Here is a 16530-nt window from a genome sequence, read left to right as displayed (position 1 = left end):
GGGAGGGAATGGACTAATGACATATATATGTCTTATTAGCGTTATAGAGATGTGGTGTGAAGACGAAACTGCAACATACGCCTATACATGAGCAACATTCCCTAACATCGGATCATGATTGCTGTCAATCCTAGAGCTCCCTCCATACATGGTTACGCATTGTAATCCACAGAAATAAATACACCCTGAAAGACAGTGTTGTAGTAACGTAGATTGTGTCCAAAGATTCTGAGGTCAGGACACTCAATGAGCATTTCCGGCCGACCTGAGTGACACTTAAGTGCTAGATCCTTCCTAAAAACCCAGTGAAGTCGCCATTATAGGTCTGCAAGCGTAAGAACATTTTGGATGAGGTCTAGCTTTGTGGCTCACACGCATTTTTTTGATCGCGGACATAAGGAACGTTTCGATGTTTAGCAGTTTATATGATGGATATTGCTCATTATATTATTTCAGTCAACATCACACACATGTTAGTAATGAAGGGCGGTTCAGCAATGATACAGAAACTGAGAACCATGCTGCAACTGGCTGAGAGCATCACGGGATCGACACGATGAGGCCGTATGTCGGCGTGACAAGTCGTCGAAAGGAGTGATTTGGAAGTCAAGCACTTGGGTAAAATGCGTTGAAATTACTAATAAACTATTAAAATTGCAAAAATTGATGGAAAATACGTTAAAATTTGGAAAGTAGAACAAAAATGAGGGTACTTACATATTCTTCTGTGTGCTTGAAAATCATTCCATTCCTCCACCGGTTTTCCATTCTATCCATCAAACAGAAATCAAAATGAAGATGACGTTAGACAACTGTTCCAATGAAAGTTTGCGCTCCACTAGAGCATATAACATAAATGTTTAGATAGATTGAATGTTTTTGGAGATTGGTAACTTTCACACCAATAGTAGAAGTTTTCGATTCACTTAGGATGTGTTATCGATTTATACGTGGTATACATGTGCAAAGCAGAGTGTCATAGGTGAATACATGTATCAGATGTATTGTTATAGAACTCCGACCTCGGCAGTTTGTTCGTCCATCGTCGATAACAGTATCGTAGGCCGGGTTCATAGTTTTACTCAGTTGGATGTTACGAAATAACGAAGAGGGAGGAATGCGAATTGTAGCTTGCTGTCGAATGTAAAAATTGACTGTGTTTCTTCTTTCAAGGTATGTGAATAGGTAGCATGAAACTAGTCATATCTGTCAGATATTTTTTGAACTTTTGTATTTTTGTGGTTCTAATAAAACCCCATGTCATTCCAAGCATGTGTGCCAATTTGTACCTCTCTATCTACATTATTCCGTGATTTATTCAGTTTTCAAATTTATACTGACTTTTTGATCACCCGGTATATAACTTTTCTCTATTTTAATTTGCAGTGTTTGAAATTACCTCTGCCTTATATCAAAGTTGAAAAAATAACCCATCAAAATTAATATTATCCAATAACTACTGATGTTAAACACTCTTTTCTGAGTATACGAAAATATACTACAAACTTTACACAACCAAGATTGTAACATAGCACAGTAAATGCATTGCAGTCTCGCCTGTGTTGCACTGCTGTTGCCAAAGCTCGTGTGTGCTCAGTGTCTTATGGCTCTGCCCGTTCAGGCAGGTAATCACCGTTTATGATCGGCAGTAACCTAGACAAACCTTACCACTACGTCTAAACTAATTATAAGCTATATGTCTACCTTCATAGCTGAGTGATCAACGTGGCGGAATGCCTTGCGAGAAGACCAGGTTCGGATCCCAGCCGGGTCGATTTTTTCAGCTTGGGAACTGGGGATTGAGTTGCTTTCATCAGCGTTTCATTCTCATCGACTCACAAGTGGTCGAAGTGTAGTCGAATCAAGAGACGCCTATGTTGCCCGCAGGTGGTCTCCCGGTCTAGCCACTTCCTTATTGATATAGTCCTTACGGTTCCTATTCTGGTGAAACGAATCACTGATAGGAATGGGAGAGTTAGGGTACGTTTGTCTGCATCAATTTCATCGGCGTAGTCCTGTGACACTCGTGAGTGACAGTGTTAAGGGCAAAACTAATCCACGGAATTTACTGGTCCAATCTGGTCTATCTCAGGCTATTAATGCGGCCTTAAAATTCCGATTCGCCCTCTAAGGAAAGGACGGCTAGTGATAGTATGGTGTCGCAGTGACATACTGAATGACGCTCTCAAACAAAACTCAAGCAATTTTTTATTTTATTTTATTTTATTTTATTTATTTATTTATTTATTTATTTATTTTTTGCGGCCAATGCTAGAAAAGATATCATTTCTCCTGTCGGCATTAGCCAGACACAATGGGGGAAAGCTGCTGTGACAATCGAAATTTATTTATTTCCTTCGCCGGACCTCGGTAATGGGCCCAGAGAGTCCATAACAAATTGTGCAGCAAGTTTAGTTTTTCTACTACGTGCTTGTAGGCCTTAAAGCGCATTCGTGTTAGGTTTACTTATTTTTCAAAGCTTACAGTTACTAATCTTTCAATAAATATTAGTTTAATAAGTACCAGTTCATACAAGCGACTGTTGACAGTTGTAATATATTTGAGGTATTTCGTTGAAATAGCTGCATTTTTCATTTATTTTGTGCTTGTTATAAATGTGCAAAGTAATTTATCAAAGGGAATGTTATTGCCTTTCGTAGTGAAAATGAATTCGTTCTGTTTTGGGGATTAAATATTATTCTAGATGCAAATACTGACATTCTACAATATTTATTATATGTTTCGCAAGCCGATTTTCGGCTGTTACGCAGTCATCAGATATGTACCTATCAATGGCGTAACAGTCGAAAGCCGGCTTGTGAAACAAATAACAAATATTGTAGTATACTACACCAGTGCTCTGTGTGTTTCCATTCATAATTTATAAAATATTCTACCAAGAATCGACGGAACAGTAAGTCAATGGATTAAAGATTAACTGTAAATATTGCAATTCATTCAGCATTTAGACGTGTTGTTCAGTATTAAATATTAATCAGAGAAGGGCAAATTATATGAAAATAAGGAATTATTCCACTGGATTCATTAAATTCTCAGGATCTAAAAGAATTAACTATTCCATGAAGGCTCATGATGTGTCCAACCAATCTGTAACCTCTTTTAATCAGTTTCTGCCCGAGTTTGGTTCGGCAACTTTTCATTAGTTACTTGGTTTACCTGCTTATTGGCATTGTTCTGTTATCTAAGAAACAAAATATTCTGTTTACTTTTCAAATGAACGTTTCATTTCCATATAAGGCTAGATTCCAAATATTTTATAACGAACGTGTAATACTTATACTAGATGACAACACATTTCTCTTTTTCAGATAACATTTTCTTCCTACTGCGAGTCGGCACGTTATATTCTCTTTACTTCTGACATTGCCACGTATTTTAATTTTCAACCTGGAAAATTTGTTAACTTGTGAATTACTTTAGCGTCGAATTTCCTAACCTTTCTCGTGAAGAATAGTATGAATTAACTTGATTGTACTGCATGACCATTGTTTCACTTTCATAGTTCACGTCTTATACCTTCTTTTCAAGTCACTAGTCACTATCAGTTCCCTCCAACTTAGCCTTTTCTGACAGAATTGCAATGTAATCGACATAGCGTCGGTTGCTTTTCCAAATATCCTACTCTGATTTGTGCTGGCTCAAAGTACAAACTGAATGTGATGGAGGGATAGCTTAAAATTCCCATTCCATTAACTCATGGAACAGCAGTATGGTTTCTGTAAAAGTTTACATGAGGTTTTGCTGACTGTATTTTATCCCTGAATGTCAAACGTTTTCTCTAAAGTACACTGCTATAAATCTGGAATTTGTAATGTTTCCATGAGGCTCAACGGCAGTAAAGTCTTTTCTAAGATGCATTGTAACCATCGGTAAGCAGCCTCTAACTTACATCCAGGGTTACTGCTGGACAGGAACAGGAACCAATGAAGAATTATATTTTCATCCCTCAGCAAAGAAAAAAAAATTCGTCATCGTTGGGGTAGTGCAAAAGTTCTTAGTTCCTGGTGCATATTGTTGTTGTCATTTAGGTTATGAATTTACATGTCCTAGTTTGCCAAAGCAGGTCCTATAAACACATCTCGTATAACGTAACAACAGGCCTGCTTATAAATTTATGACGTTTTTAAACTTAATGAAATAATTATATTTATAATATTGTAGTGACAATAATTACAACAACAAAATTTTATGGAGACACAGGATAATAACCAGTAAAACAATTCGTTGGAATCGGTCTGACATGACGATGAGAAATTAAACTGAGCAAGTCACTTTCCCCACAGACATCGATGTACCGAAGACTCGCGTAGCAGATGGGATAAACGCCATTTGGAAACAGACGGCAGTGCATATTGACATCCTGGTAGTTTTGGACGTCGGCACTGTCGCAAAATGACCAAGGAAGAGCGCACTGGAGATACAACTGCATCCTTCTGTATTTGGCAACTGAAGAAGGCAGTTGTACTGAATGCTTGAAAATCGTTTCGTCCTATTCTTAGCGAACTTAATTTAGTGATAACTTTTAATGCAGACCGTTATTATTACATCAGTACCATGTGAAATGAGTGTGCCACTCTACATAAGTAAAAATATCTTTTCGTTGTATTCTTAGAGAACTTAGTTAATTTAGTGATAACTTTTAATGTAAACTTATTACATCAATACCATGTAAAATGAGTGTGCCACTCTACATAAGTAAAAATATAAATGTTCGGTTGTTCAAAACTGCATGTCTTCCGAAGTTCAAATATCCGACAGTTCTTCACCGATTGCTTTGTTATTGTGATACAACGTTGCATGTTTTTATATTCCTGTCTGGTAAATATGTCCAGTATATAAATAAACATGTAACGTATAAAACGGAAAATTTATTGCCATTGTTATTGCAGTAGACAAGGCTCATGATCAGACACAGGGAGAATAGGAAATGAACGGAGGGGTGGGAGGGAAGGATGAGATGGATAGAGAGAAGGGGCAGGAGAAGATGGAGAAAGAGGGGTTCAAAGTGGCTGTGAGCACTATGGGACTTAATTTCTGAGGTCATCAGTCCCCTAGAACTTAGAACTACTTAAACCTAACCAACCTAAGGACATCACACACACCCATGTCCTAGGCAGGATTCGAACCTGCGACCGTAGTGGTCGCGCGGTTCCAGACTGTAGCGCCTAGAACCGCTCGGCCACCCTGGCCGGCGGAGAAAGAGGGAGGGAGGAGAAGATAGAAATGTGGGCAGAGGTGATGGAGTGAGAGGGTGCAGGAGGAGATGGAGTGGGTGGGGGAGGAGAGAGTGTATAGAGAAAGTGGGGAGGGCGACAGACAGAGAAAGGTGGGGACAGACGGAGAGAGGTGGAAGGAGGAGGGGATAGACAAAGAGAGGGGGAGGAGGAAATGCACAGAGACAAGGGAGAGAATGAGATTAGAACATATATCCAATTCCCATACGTATTATAAAAGTGTGTTTTCCCTTTTCTTTTCCTTTTAACGAGACTGTGCCACAGAAACACGTGGCCGTGAACACCTAGTAAATAATAACAAAAATATTAAAAGAGCAACAAGTTTATTTATGGAACGAATTTTAATAATAATCATCATCAAGAACATCAAAAGGATTAGTCCTGTCCCCACTTGGTCGGTCCATCTCTTATGTCTTCCTCCGCTACGTTTTTCTTCTCAGAGCGTTTGTGGTAGCTCACTATTTAACGTGTCACTTATTTTATCGGAACTTGCTGACATGCTCCGCCTAGTCAGCGTCCTAGCTGGGTGATCTTACGCCCTGCACTCCCGCTGTTGCGCCACAGCGCCTGGTCATCCAGCTGATGGGCGCTTCTCAGTGTGACACGTCGTTCTGCTGATCGACGCAGGTATAGTTCGCGGCAGAACTGTGGTGCAACACATGTATTACAATAATTCAATGGACGAACTAATATATCAGTTCAAAATTATTTGCCATGTTGCTATGTAGCCCACGTCGCTTATGAGAGGTATGTGACATCATTACCACCAGTTCTCTCAACAACATGTTTCTCAGAGAGAGTGTTTCACAAGCAAACTGATGGATACTTACTGATGAATCTTCACCCGTATCACGTAACACCATCTCTTAAAATGCTACAGTGCAAGCAATACTTTTTCGAAGACCTTGGCCAGCCCTCTGTCATCCGAATGTCCCCATTTTCTCGAGAGTTTCCATCCAAAGCGACACATTTCTTTCAGTACTCCTGCATCTATTGCGGAACTTTGTTGCTGTGTATTTGATCGGCTTTCTATGCACCACAGCCTGTTGCACCCTACATGAAATTCATGTATTGAAATGCCTGTAAGAAGTAATACTCCGCCATGTAGAACCGGTCAGAAACTACAAAAAGTTTACATAACTTACAGGAATGCAGCCGGGTGACATCGTCGATAACCGCCGATATTTCGACAGACGCACACACTGTCATTTTCGAGGCAAAATTGCAGAAAGTAGGCGCTGTGCAAGGGAATTTGAAACCTCGGTTTGCAGAGCAATTCTGAAAAGAGAACACACACACACACACATACAAACACTGTAAACACAAGTGCCGTCCCCCAACCAAAGATGAGAGCTACCAAACGTGTGACTCAGCATTAACTCTGTCCCTCTGCTTTTTGACAAGGGAGAGAGCAGGATCCCATGCAAAATTTCAACAAAAATCTCCACCTCTATTTCTAAGATTACTTGCTCATTTAATTCCTGCTTCCTTAATACACTATCTCAACGGCTGGAAGTGCATGCCAGGATCTCCATGTTGTCATATTCAGTAGGATGATCTGTGTCAAGACAGTAGAGATGGAAGTTTTTGTTTAAATTCTGGAATATTGCTCTCATCCTTGACTTAAAATAGTGGGCCAGGCATAATGGTACTTCACCCGTTGCTTATTAATTTTCACTGTCGATAACGTGGGTCTTCTTTGGTTGTGTGATGGCGTTAGTGTGTACAGTGAACACATTTTATTTGGCGCTAACATATTTTTATTTTAAAAAATATCTTTTGTGGAATGTGCTACAGGATATCCACTATAATGTCATCATGGCATGTGTGATACTGTCATAATGGAACAGAAGGTATAACAACAAGTTTTTTGAATATCAGAAGATGACAGTACTAACTGTTGAAATCGATAATCAGGAATAAATAATACTGAATGAAATCGTGGCTATTAATTCTTCAAAGTAAATACAGATCACTCCTTCCAATATCTAATTATGAGAAAATTCAGTTTTATTTTTTGCTTTGATGGAAACCTATTTATTTACGTCTCACCACAAGTAACATATGTAAGTCTGATGTATTACAATTTCTGTCATGTTTTTATAGAAACTGATACAAAACAGTTAACATCCAACGAAATTCTTTGTCACGATGGATGGCAATTTAGTCGTATTTGACTTTTGTCGCGAATCAATAAAATAAGGTAATTATATGTTGTTCGTGGGCTAAAAAGCTTATCCTCGGATGAGTAACGTATAATCACAGGTAAATGGGGAACCACCCACAGCGACTAATGAAGCCAATAAAGTCGTTTACGGCCAACTGCTTCTTATATTGGACTTTGGCTGCGTGCTATTGTTTTCTTTCTGCTTACCACCTGACAACGTTCCCAGAAGCTACATCTTGTAACTACCGGATGCTTCCAATTGAGATCATTGCGATCCCGAACCCGCTTAGAATGACACAAGCACGCGCTGCATGTCACTTAGTTTACGGGGTTTACCGGAATTCACATTTATATCTCATAACCTGCTGACAAGGATGGACTTAACTTCATGGATTTCGACTCATTCCGACAAATTGTAGTGAAACACCAACCCTCAACATCATTATAACTCAAAGATGGATTTCTTTCCGAAAAGTCTTGATCTCGATTTTTTTGGGTTTTTAGTCTCCTGGATAGTTTGACGTGGCCCACCACGAATTCCCCTTCTGTGTCAAACTCCTCATATCAGAATAGCACCTGTACCCCGCGCCATCAGTTATTTATCAACTGAAGACACAAAGTGTCTGCGATCGTGTTATGGCACTTTATTTATAAAGTCTTTTGCACATTAATTGTACAATCCACAATTACCGTTTTCGGCTACTGCCATCGTCAGATCATAAAAATATTCTGGTGCAGGTATCAACGTCAAAATCTACATATCTAGGTATATAGTAAGTGCTACAGTTGTAAGAGACGAAGAACATGAAATGAGGCAGTAACTGACAAGACAGTGAATCCGGATTGTAGCCCTTCCCCCATTTATTCAAGCCGTGTACTGAACAAGGAGTAATGGAAACTGCTCAGAAGATTTGGAAAGGAGTGAAGACTTAGACAAAAGAAATAAAAACTTTACGGTTTGTCGGTGACATTATAAATCCTTCGGATACCGCAAAAGACCTAAACGAGTAGTTTAACTGAACAGAAGGTATCTTGAAGAGAGATTATGAGATGAACATACAAAGTAATATAACAAGGGCAATCGAGCGTAGCCGGATTATGTCTGATGAAGATACAAAATAACTGACGAAGGCCGAAGGACAGAGTGTATAAAATGTAGATTGGCAGTAGCAATAAATTATTTCTTCAAAAAGAGAAATATTTTAACATGTAAAGTAGCTTTATATGAAAATGAGACATGGACGATAATCAATAGAGACAAGAAGAGAATAGAAACTTTTTTTTAAATGGTGACACAGAAGAAAGCTGTTGGTTAAATTTATGGGTAGATTAATTAATGAGCTTCTGAATCTAATCGGAAAGAAAAGAGCTTCATAGCACTACCTGACAAAAAGGTTCATGGCACCTGTCATGAGGTGTCATGGAGTAGTTAATTTGGTAAGAGAGAGAAGTTTGGCGGAGAAAAATTCTAGAGGAAGACTACATTTTCAGTACAGTAAACCGATTCAAATAGATATTGTGCACAGTACATAGCGAGTAGAGCAGCATTAACTGCTATGAAAGCTCACTGTCTCATCAGCAACAACACAATTTGATACGTACACAAAAAATAGAACTTTACATTTACGAGGTATACTGCATTCACACAAGTAAATTTATTTAGGCTCAATACTATACTTACAGAAATTCCAAATCGATATTCATGCAATACGACTTCAGTATTTTCGAAGCTAAAGTGATCTTCATCCAACGCCCTTTAATTTTTATCCAGTATCACAGAAGCGCGGAGTCAGTAAATGCAGTGAGTACAGGACAATTAATCTCATTTCACATGCAGTCAAAGTTACCTTAGGAATCATTAATAATGGAATGGTAAAGGTGGTGGAGGAGATTCTGGCTGACAGCTTCGTTTTAGGTGGAATACAGGAACTAGAGATGCAATAGGACTCCTGTGAATTTTGAGAGAGAGGTTGATTGAGGAAGGGAAGAGACCTGTAAAAGGTTCTTGATGATGTGGCTTGGGATATGCCAGCAATTATAATGAAGGAAAAGACGACTTTTAAACTCACTATATTTAAATCAAAAAGCATCAGTGAAAGTGAGAAGAGAGGGTATCAACAGTAAAAGTAAGACAAAGCTGCTGTCTGTTTCTTACACTTTTCAATGTGTACTCAGAAAATATGATTGACCACTGCCAGCCAGAAGAGAAGGGGATAAACACTGGAGGAAGAAGAATATGGTGTTTGAGGTTTGCAGACGACATGGTCCTCCTAGCAAAAGGTGAAAAAGAATTACAGGATATAGCGGACACCATTGAAGTTAAGAGAAAGATTCATGGAGCGAAAATCAATAAAAAGAAAACAAAAGTAATGGCAGAAGGAGATAATAAAAAAGGTAAGGATTATGCCTAATGGAGAAGTATTAGAACATGTGCAAAGCTTTAAATACCTCGGAAGCAGGATAGAAAACTACTGGAAGAGCAGCACAGAAATTAAAGCCAGAATTGCAATGGTGAAAGAGGCATTTTATAAGAAAAGGAGAAATTTCCCCGGCAAAATGGCCAAATACTTGACGAAAACGCTAATAAAATGTTTTGTGAAAGTGTCCTCCTGTCTGGTACTGAAACTTGGACACTGAGGAAGAAGAATAGAGCAAGGCTAAAGGCTTTTGAAATATTGATATAGTGGAGGATGGAAGGAATAAGTTGGAAGGAGAGAGTGAAAAATGAATAGGTACGGAGAAGAGTGGGAGAGCAAAGGTATTAGATGCAATAAAGAGAAGGGAAGGAAACTGGGTTGGACATACATTAAGATAGAAGGTTTTATGAAACCAGTCTTAGAAGGATATGTGGAAGGGAAGAGGAGGCGAGGGAGGAAGACATTTTCGATTCTGTGTGCTGTGATGGACCGAAGCACATACAGCGGTATTAGGAAGGAAGCAAAGGCTCGATGAAACGGAGACACAAAGAACTTGCTAATATCGCAGAAAACCGATGATGATGACTACTCAGCAATCGGCAAGCTTGAGATATCCCTCTGTTACCCTCAATATTACCAAAAACGCCTTTACCTCTCAGTATTAAGCGAGGTCTGTAACATTCCTCTCACCACATACCGCCACCTTAATTTTCTAGAAAAATGCACTGTTTATTAAGCTTTCTTTGTGCTCCAGTCATGTATTGCCGTATGGGATTTATTATTGCTTACACACTCGGACAGAGTGTTATTGTTTTGCACCTTCACCATTCTTAAGAATAAATATGCAGGAGCTGAAAAATAATCAAATAATTAGGAATTCCTTGCCGATAGCTTCTTTTTTTCTTCTTCCCGCTAACCCAAGTAGTCTGTGGCGAAATATGGTGCTCCAAGTTTTGTGTTACTTCAGTGCGGCTTGGATAACAGACACTGGACCCGTATCGCAGTGTATGGACCTGGGTTTTTTATGTATCGGTTTCGTAGAAAAACACCGTCAGGTGGCTTGCGGAGTATGGATGTAGATGTAGATGTAGATGTAGATGTAGTTGTGTCGGGGTATCCTACAAATAAGTCGAATCCTGACATTATCCTTACCATCACTCAGTCGTGTGTGATCATTCCCCGTCGTATTATCAACCGCTGGCACATCCAGGCATTAGTATGAGGCATCTGGCTCCAGCTGTGTTTCATTAACTTTGTAATCAAAGTCCAAATTTCGTGATGTACATACAGTTTTACATTTCTTTGTATTTAGATGTGTTTGCATTATATGGCTGATAGTTCCTTACTGTTTGACTGTACTGTCGAGTTTATTATGTGGACGGGAAGAAAGGGAATCATGGAAGGTAGTACTAACACATATCTGACTCTTGTGTAAAATATCCTGAAGGGTGTATGTGTATATATAACATCGCAATTATTGTATTACAGTATCACATCCATTGTCAGCAATGACACTTCTAGAATTCAGCAAAAATACTATTAGGTTGGTGGCCAGAGAATATAAGCAGTAGCATACCTTCTCTTTTGTGGGCACATGTTCCAGGACTATACTTTTAAGATTGCCGAAATTCCAAACTGCTACGTCTCCTTCGATCACCTGGTTTCCGGTACTATTCCCCTCGGACACTATCAGAAATTGCTCAATGTGTGTGTGTTACAGGGCATCGTTTCAGTGTTGTAGTCTCACATCTGAATTGTCCGAAGCTGACAGCTCACAGATGAGGTAACAGTTCCATTACGTGTGTTAATTTAATCTTTAACCGAATGGAGCGGTTACAAATATTGATACCTGAAATAGCAATGTCTGTTGGCGTGCATCGGAAACTTAATTTAAATACAGTGGTTCTCCTTTTTTCCGAACCAATTTTAACAGAGCCTTGTTTTGGTACTGCATCCGATATACAGTCTTTCCTGCAAATGGCAGAGCAATTTCCGCATTCCAATTTGCCCCAACTACAGGTAATAGGGAGAATCAGTGATTGGTTCACGTCAATGGTGAAATTAAGTGACCAAAAAAGTTAATAGTCCTATTGACCTTGAGTGCTTCTGAGGAAGTATGTGTCAGCAGAACGTCTAACAATATATCTCTTTGCTGGATTCCATAGTCAACTGCAGAGGAAAAGATCGAACTAACATTAAAATTGTAAGTAAAATTCAATTTTTTCTGGCGCTGTAGATAGCCCCTAATAATATTCACACAGCGTTTCTGAATCCTTCATCGTTAACATGGTTCTCTTTGCATAAAAGTCCTTAAATTAGAAGTGGAAACGAGCAATTAAGATCATACGTAATCTACAGGTGCAGTATATCATACAGATGTCAATAATGAGATAAAAGATTAAATGCTCACAAAGAGATCTTGACAATCTACAAACTGGATCACATGTATTTCTTCTACAGGTCATTATGCCCCATACGTCATAGTTGCAGTAAAATAAACCAGAAACATAAATTCATTAACAGGATATACGACGATAGAAGGCGCACTACATACTATTCACAATATAAACACATAAACATATTCAGAGGTGGACAGAGGCTGAGGTCATAGTCAATTGCACGTCCGAAAGTAGTCTGGGAAAACGATCGTCTAATTGTTACTGAATAACAGGACATCATGCGAGAATGAAGTGTATTGCACTCACAATCGTCGTAAAACATTGCTCTCCTCCTAATTCAGTCCAACTGAAATACAGCCACGTGATTCAGGTCACAGAGGAAAAGGCATAAATTCATTAAATCGTAAACTATATGAAATCCTGAAGAGGCACTCCCGCTATGTTTGAAATACGAGGGTTATTAGGAAAGTAAGGAACGATCGGTAGCGAAATGGAAACCCCCGTGAAAATCCGATGAAGTTTTGCACAGTTGTGTTGGCAGGGTCTCTAGTATGCCAGTGGATCGTGTTAAGTCGTTCCTTTTAGTTCTGAGCACTTAGGGAGCACATATAGATACCTAGAACAGTAGTGTCTACAGCCAAGTACGAGATCCTTGAGAGAAATTTCGCCTAAAGCTATGCAGCCAATATTACATAACTGTCGTGCGTTGTCTTCTTCAAGACAATTCTCAGCCGCATTCTGCAGCGGCAATGAAGATGCTCCTTCATCGTTTTCAATTGGAAATGTTTGATTACCCACAATACAGCCTGTAATTGTCTCCCTCTGAGTTTCATCTCTGCTCACATGAACCGCTGGCTATGAAGACAAAATTTTGGTACAGACAACGAGCTGGGGGCCATTGGAGAGAATTGGCGAAAAGCACTGGCGGCTGCCTTCTATAGCGAGGGTATTGGAAAGTTGGTACAACGCTACGACAAACTCTAAATCTGATTGGCGTCTATGGAGATAAGTAGCTGGGAGGTGTAGCTAACTGTTGCCAATAAAACATTTTTATTTTCACCGTGGCTTCCATTTTGCGACCTATCGTTCCTTACTTTCCGAATATCCCTCGTGCTTAATGAGAGCAGCTTAGAAATATTTACGGGTATTGCAATCTGAATCGGTTGATCTAGGGCCAAGCAGTTCAGAGCAAAAAAAAAAAAATATTATTATGGTTCATTAGATCGGAGTGTACACGAAATCACTAACGTCAACAATCCCCTGATGTTTAAAATAATGAATGAAGACAATCTTGAAACGTTTGTTGGTATTCCAAGAGTAAGGTTCTTTTGCACATGAAAAAAAGCCTATGAGAAAAAGATTTTACTGACAGTAATATTTTACTACATATCAACTTTACTATTCTACCTAATCGCAGTTCAAGTCTACACACTTTCAGTAACGCTGCACCAGCTTCTTTACCCCTCAGCATAGAAGTCTGCCGCCTGGGAATTGAATCAGTTGGTAATACTAGTCCTGAGTTCATCGCCATTTTGAGCTCGTTGTCCATATAGCCACTTTTTCAGCTGCCAGCTCACTTGCTTAGCTGAGTGGTAATGTGTTTGCCTACCATGCAGCGGGCCCGGATTCGATTCCCAGCCGGGTTGGAGATTTTCTCAGCTCGTGGACTGGGTCTTGTGTTGTCCTCATCATCATCACCTCATCATCACCGACAGTTGATCAGTGAGCATTTTTGGAACTCATCTCTCACATAGTTTGTGACATCCAAGCTGTTCAGTGACGGTATTGTAAACTGAGCAACGTTTTGGAATTCTTCAACCAGACTAATAAACGTGAATCACCGATCACTTCGAAGTTTCCAGCTCACCTGGCTCACGATGTCAGCCCGAATACTGGACCTGCCACTCTGTTGTTCGCCATGAACATTTGTACCACCATTTTGAAATTCTCGACATCATTTTCTAACTCGTTCGTCACTCATAATTTCAGGTCCATACACTAGACACAACTCGCTATAGATTTCAGCAGGTGAATGTCTTTTTCCATTAAAAATCTAATGATTCCGCGCACTTCACAACTGTCGGGATGTACATTTGTCTCGTCCATTGCAATCTGATCTCACCGGCTGGCAAACGACTAGTGAATGAAACTAACGCTGCTGTAGTTTCCTAAAGAGTCGATAGACAGCGCTGCATACGTGAAACTTCATTCAGGCCTAAATATTGTTCATCGGAATGAGCCCCATACAAGTCAACTGGCTGATCATCGGCCTAACGGTTCAAAGCACAGATGAAACCACATCAGATTGCATAATGTAATCGGAACCGTTATCAAGTAGATAGTAAAAATACTCTCGCGATACCTTAAGAAGTTAAAGAATACTCAGAACTTTATACGGAGGAGACGGACCAGTTTCTCACGCTTTGCTAAAATTTACCTGTGCAGGTCCACTGCAGCTGCGTCCGTCCACTGCCACCGCCAGAGAAGAAGTGCCCTGATCGATGGAAATTCCACGTCCGTGTGGTGCCCAAGAATTTCCCGCCACGTGTGATTTCACCGTTAGCTAGTTATTGCCAACTGCTGTATGACGAGGCTTTTACAGATTCGCAAAAAAATGGTTCAAATGGCTCTGAGCACTATGGGACTCAACTGCTGAGGTCATTAGTCCCCTAGAACTTAGAACTAGTTAAACCTAACTAACCTAAGGACATCACAAACATCCATGCCCGAGGCAGGATTCGAACCTGCGACCGTAGCGGTCTTGCGGTTCCAGACTGCAGCGCCTTTAACCGCACGGCCACTTCGGCCGGCCTACAGATTCGCAGACTTCTCTGGTCAAAGACTTCTGTATGCAACCATGGACTGACGGACACACTGCACAGTCCTGTTTGAAAGTTTGCGAAATGACCACAAGTCGAAAAGAGAAGAACTCAGTTACTATTTCCTTCTGCGTCATCAGTCTCCTGATTGGTTTGATGCGGCCCGTCAGAAATTCCTATCCTGCGCTACCCTCTTCATCTCAGAGTAGCATTTGCACCCTACATTCTCAGTAATTTGTTAGATTTATTCCAATCTCAGCCTTCGTCAGTTTTTACCCTCTACAGGTCCCTCTAGTACAGTGGAAGTTATGAGCTGATGCCTTAACACATGTCCTATCGTCCTCTTCATTCTTCTTTTCAATGTTCTCCATATGTCCCTTTCTTCACGGATCCTGTGGAGAACTTCTTCATTCCTTGCCTCATCAGTCCACCCAAATTTAATATTCTTCTACCACACTTTTCAGCATTTTATGTTGTCGTAAACTTTTTATAGGTTAATAATATCTGTGAACATGTCTTTTAAGGCTTACTTCCATTATACAATGGACCACGACCATATAACCCGGAAAAATTATCAACAACATTACTTCCATTACCATCTTGGTCCATAGATTATATATCTACCCTGCTCCAATTTATTTTCATTTCAGTTATTATTATATCTTTAACTCCAGCTTATTCGAGTCTCCTCCGTTCCACTTTTCCCACAGTGCATGTTTCACTACCATACGATGCTGTGCTCGGAACGTACATTCTCAAAAAATTCTTCTTTAAATTAAGGCCTATGTTTGATATTAGTAGACTTCGCTTGGCCAGGAATGGATTTTTTTCTCAGTGCTAGTCTGTTTCTTATGTCTTCCTTGCTCCGTCCGTCATGGGTTATTATGCTGCCTACGTAGCAGAATTCGTGAACTTCGTCTACTTCGTGATCCGTAATCTTGATGTTAAGTTTCTCGTTATTCTCATTTCTGCTACTTCTCATTACTTTGGTACTTCGTCGATTTACTCACGATCCGTATTCTACGTTCATTAGACTGTTTATTCCATCCAACACACCTCATAATTCTTCTTCCCTTTCCGGCATAGTAGTACTGTCATCAGAGAATCTTATTGATATGATTCCACCCTGAATTTTTATTCCAGTCTTAAATCTTTCTTCTATTTCCGTAATTGCTTCTTCGATGTACCGATTGAATAGTTAGGGCGAAAGGCTACATCCCTGTCTTACACACTTCTTGGTCTTCCACTCTTATTATTTCCTCTTGGCTCTTCAACGTATTGTTATTACCCGTCTTTCCATATAGCTTACCCCTATTTTTCTCAGAATATCGAACCTTTCACACGATTACCGAACTGTTTTTCCAGGTCGATAAATCCTATTAACTATCCAGGATTTTTCTTTAGTCTTGCTTCCATTATCAACGCAACATCAGAACAGACTCTCCAAAGCCTTTATGCTTCCTAATGCCAAAC

This window comes from Schistocerca nitens, chromosome 5 (assembly GCF_023898315.1).
Source record: "Schistocerca nitens isolate TAMUIC-IGC-003100 chromosome 5, iqSchNite1.1, whole genome shotgun sequence".
Lineage (NCBI taxonomy): Eukaryota > Metazoa > Arthropoda > Insecta > Orthoptera > Acrididae > Schistocerca > Schistocerca nitens.
This window is presented reverse-complemented; position numbering follows the sequence as displayed.